Source organism: Procambarus clarkii, chromosome 42 (assembly GCF_040958095.1).
Source record: "Procambarus clarkii isolate CNS0578487 chromosome 42, FALCON_Pclarkii_2.0, whole genome shotgun sequence".
Taxonomy (NCBI): domain Eukaryota; kingdom Metazoa; phylum Arthropoda; class Malacostraca; order Decapoda; family Cambaridae; genus Procambarus; species Procambarus clarkii.
The window spans coordinates 29,781,945-29,787,156 of NC_091191.1; positions in this window are offsets into that span (position 1 = coordinate 29,781,945).

The following is a 5,212-nucleotide window of genomic DNA, read 5'->3' on the forward strand; positions in this document are numbered from 1 at the left end:
GGTTAGGTAGGGTTGGTTATTTTCGGTCATATATCTACGTTAATTTTAACTCCAGTAAACAAAAATTGACCTCATACATAAGGAAATGGGTAGCTTTATCATTTCATCAGAAAGAAATTTGAGAAAATATATTAATTCAAGAAAACTTGGCTTATTAGGCAAATCGGGCCTTGCATAGTAGGCTGAGAAGTGCGTTCTGGCTACTAGGTACGACATTATATATATATATATATATATATATATATATATATATATATATATATATATATATATATATATATATATATATATATATTAAATATGACCGAAAAAGTAAGATTAATAATTCTAACACGAATTTTCTCAATCTTTCGTACATTACGCTTCACTGTTGGAGGTAAATCAAAAATCAATTCTCCAAAATTCATTTTTATTTCTAGTCTGACGCGACACGGGCGCGTTTCGTAAAACTTATTACATTTTCAAAGACTTTAGTTCACAAATACACAACTGAATAGAACTTACGTATCTCCGATTTTATATCTACATTTGAGTGAGGTGGAAGGGGTGATGTGGCATTAACACAAGACAGAACAAAATGTGGTATTAATAGGGTATTAATTTCATCAACACAAGACAGAACAAGAGTATTAATAGGGTATTAATTTCATCAACACAAGACAGAACACGAAACAATGGATATTGAATAGAAGTGTTTGTAGAAAGCCTATTGGTCCATATTTCTTGATGCTTCTATATTGGAGCGGAGTCTTGAGGTGGGTAGAATATAGTTGTGCAATAATTGGCTGTTGATTGCTGATGTTGACTTCTTGATGTGTAGCGCCTCGCAAACGTCAAGCCGCCTGCTATCGCTGTATCTATCGATGATTTCTGTGTTGTTTACTAGGATTTCTCTGGCGATGGTTTGGTTGTGGGAAGAGATTATATGTTCCTTAATGGAGCCCTGTTGCTTATGCATCGTTAAACGCCTAGAAAGAGATGTTGTTGTCTTGCCTATATACTGGGTTTTTTGGAGCTTACAGTCCCCAAGTGGGCATTTGAAGGCATAGACGACGTTAGTCTCTTTTAAAGCGTTCTGTTTTGTGTCTGGAGAGTTTCTCATGAGTAGGCTGGCCGTTTTTCTGGTTTTATAGTAAATCGTCAGTTGTATCCTCTGATTTTTGTCTGTAGGGATAACGTTTCTATTAACAATATCTTTCAGGACCCTTTCCTCCGTTTTATGAGCTGTGGAAAAGAAGTTCCTCTAAAATAGTCTAATAGGGGGTATAGGTGTTGTGTTAGTTGTCTCTTCAGAGGTTGCATGGCTTTTCACTTTCCTTCTTATGATGTCTTCGACGAAACCATTGGAGAAGCCGTTATTGACTAGGACCTGCCTTACCCTACAGAGTTCTTCGTCGACTTGCTTCCATTCTGAGCTGTGGCTGAGAGCACGGTCGACATATGCGTTAACAACACTCCTCTTGTACCTGTCTGGGCAGTCGCTGTTGGCATTTAGACACATTCCTATGTTTGTTTCCTTAGTGTAGACTGCAGTGTGGAAACCTCCGCCCTTTTCCATGACTGTTACATCTAGAAAGGGCAGCTTCCCATCCTTTTCCATCTCGTAAGTGAAACGCAGCACGGAACTCTGCTCAAATGCCTCCTTCAGCTCCTGCAGATGTCTGACATCAGGTACCTGTGTAAAAATGTCGTCAACATACCTGCAGTATATGGCCGGTTTCAAGTTCATGTCGACTAAGACTTTTTGCTCGATGGTACCCATGTAGAAGTTTGCAAACAGGACACCTAGGGGAGAACCCATGGCGACCCCATCTACTTGCTTATACATGTGCCCATCCGGGCTCAAGAAGGTTGCCTCTTTAGTACAAGCTTGGAGTAGTTTCCTCAGAATATTTTCTGGTATGTCAAGAGGAGTACGGGCTGGATCACGATACACTCTGTCGGCTATCATTCCGATTGTCTCGTCCACAGGTACGTTGGTAAACAGCGATTCTACGTCCAACGAGGCTCTTATCCCTGTGGCCCATGTGCCCCGCAGTAAGTCAACAAATTCCTTTGGAGACTTCAGGCTGAAGGCGCAAGGAACATAAGGAGTCAGCAAGCCGTTGAGTCGCTTCGCCAGTCTGTACGTGGGTGTGGGTATCTGGCTAATGATTGGCCGAAGTGGGTTTCCAGGCTTGTGCGTCTTGACATTTCCATACGCATATCCAGGTTTATCTTCCCCAATGATCTTTGGCAGGTGGAGTCCGGATTTCTTGGCGTTCACAGTTTCGATCAGTTTGTTGACCTTTGCTTTTAATTCGGCTGTAGTGTCCTTCGTTACCCTTTGGAACTTAGTTTGGTCAGAGAGTATGATGTTCATTTTCGCCAGATATTCGTCTTTTTTAAGAATGACATATATTGGCGACTTGTCACCTCTCCTGACAACTATCTCCTTGTTCTCACGAAGGCTTTTAGCTGCCGCTTTAAGCTCGGGGGACAGTATGGTGCTTCTGTAGTTGCCTCGATTCTTTCCTCCTTCTGCAATAAGTTCTGCTTGTAAGGTATCTTTGGTAGTGGCCTTCTTTTGTGTCTCGAGGTCGAATATGTCGTCCAACAGAATTTCCAACTCTACTTTCCAGGCCATCTCACTCGGTCTGGACATAACATGACAGTTTATGCCCAGATTTAGGAGAGTGACTTGGTCCTCAGTGAGGTTAATTCCTGCAAGGTTCAGGAAGCCATCTCTTGGTCGTGGAATTGCCATAGGTCCTCCATATAATGTTGTTAGTTTCTTGATAATCCTTGCCAGATACCCACATTAGCCAGATACCCACACCCACGTACAGACTGGCGAAGCGACTCAACGGCCTGCTGACTCCTTATGTTCCTTGCGCCTTCAGCCTGAAGTCTCCAAAGGAATTTGTTGACTTACTGCGGGGCACACGGGCCACAGGGATAAGAGCCTCGTTGGACGTAGAATCGCTGTTTACCAACGTACCTGTGGACGAGACAATCGGAATGATAGCCGACAGAGTGTATCGTGATCCAGCCTGTACTCCTCTTGACATACCAGAAAATATTCTGAGGAAACTACTCCAAGCTTGTACTAAAGAGGCACCCTTCTTGAGCCCGGATGGGCACATGTATAAGCAAGTAGATGGGGTCGCCATGGGTTCTCCCCTAGGTGTCCTGTTTGCAAACTTCTACATGGGTACCATCGAGCAAAAAGTCTTAGTCGACATGAACTTGAAACCGGCCATATACTGCAGGTATGTTGACGACATTTTTACACAAGTACCTGATGTCAGACATCTGCAGGAGCTGAAGGAGGCATTTGAGCAGAGTTCCGTGCTGCGTTTCACTTACGAGATGGAAAAGGATGGGAAGCTGCCCTTTCTAGATGTAACAGTCATGGAAAAGGGCGGAGGTTTCCACACTGCAGTCTACACTAAGGAAACAAACATAGGAATGTGCCTAAATGCCAACAGCGACTGCCCAGACAGGTACAAGAGGAGTGTTGTTAAGGCATATGTCGACCGTGCTCTCAGCCACAGCTCAGAATGGAAGCAAGTCGACGAAGAACTCTGTAGGGTAAGGCAGGTCCTAGTCAATAACGGCTTCTCCAATGGTTTCGTCGAAGACATCATAAGAAGGAAAGTGAAAAGCCATGCAACCTCTGAAGAGACAACTAACACAACACCTATACCCCCTATTAGACTATTTTACAGGAACTTCTTTTCCACAGCTCATAAAACGGAGGAAAGGGTCCTGAAAGATATTGTTAATAGAAACGTTATCCCTACAGACAAAAATCAGAGGATACAACTGACGATTTACTATAAAACCAGAAAAACGGCCAGCCTACTCATGAGAAACTCTCCAGACACAAAACAGAACGCTTTAAAAGAGACTAACGTCGTCTATGCCTTCAAATGCCCACTTGGGGACTGTAAGCTCCAAAAAACCCAGTATATAGGCAAGACAGCAACATCTCTTTCTAGGCGTTTAACGATGCATAAGCAACAGGGCTCCATTAGGGAACATATAATCTCTTCCCAGAACCAAACCATCGCCAGAGAAATCCTAGTAAACAACACAGAAATCATCGATAGATACAGCGATAGCAGGCGGCTTGACGTTTGCGAGGCGCTACACATCAAGAAGTCAACACCAGCAATCAACAGCCAATTATTGCACAACTATATTCTACCCACCTCAAGACTCCGCTCCAATATAGAAGCATCAAGAAATATGGACCAATAGGCTTTCTACAAACACTTCTATTCAATATCCATTGTTTCGTGTTCTGTCTTGTGTTGATGAAATTAATACCCTATTAATACTCTTGTTCTGTCTTGTGTTGATGAAATTAATACCCTATTAATACCACATTTTGTTCTGTCTTGTGTTAATGCCACATCACCCCTTCCACCTCACTCAAATGTAGATATAAAATCGGAGATACGTAAGTTCTATTCAGTTGTGTATTTGTGAACTAAAGTCTTTGAAAATGTAATAAGTTTTACGAAACGCGCCCGTGTCGCGTCAGACTAGAAATAAAAATGAATTTTGGAGAATTGAATTTTGATTTACCTCCAACAGTGAAGCGTAATGTACGAAAGATTGAGAAAATTCGCGTTAGAATTATTAATCTTACTTTTTCGGTCATATTTAATAATATATGTCTACAGGAAAGACTGCTACCAAAATATACTTATATATATATATATATATATATATATATATATATATATATATATATATATATATATATATATATATATATATATATATATATATATATTGTGACGGGAAAGTGTTGGAGTGTTGATGTTCGGCAGTCCTCCAATGGCAGATGTCAATGCCTGGTCACACTTTAAACAAAAATATAGACTGCTTGCCTGTTGTCTGTGGTAACTTAGAGGGAGGAACACGTAAAACACAAAATATGAAAAATGAAACTTTAATATATTTACTTTAAACATAAATGAAAATAAAGACAAATCTCGGGAAGTTAAAATTACAGTTAAATAATAAAGAAAATGGAAAGACAATGTGAAATACAAAACACAATGTTAAAATGGTGCTGAGAATATCGGCTATGGCTGAAACCTCCCTTCGTATACGAGCTAGTGAGCAAGTATGCCAGAGAGAGATGTCAACCGTAAGAGCACAAGGAATATTCTGAAGTGGATAGCTGGTCAGGCTCAGACATCAATTCGGGTAGAGG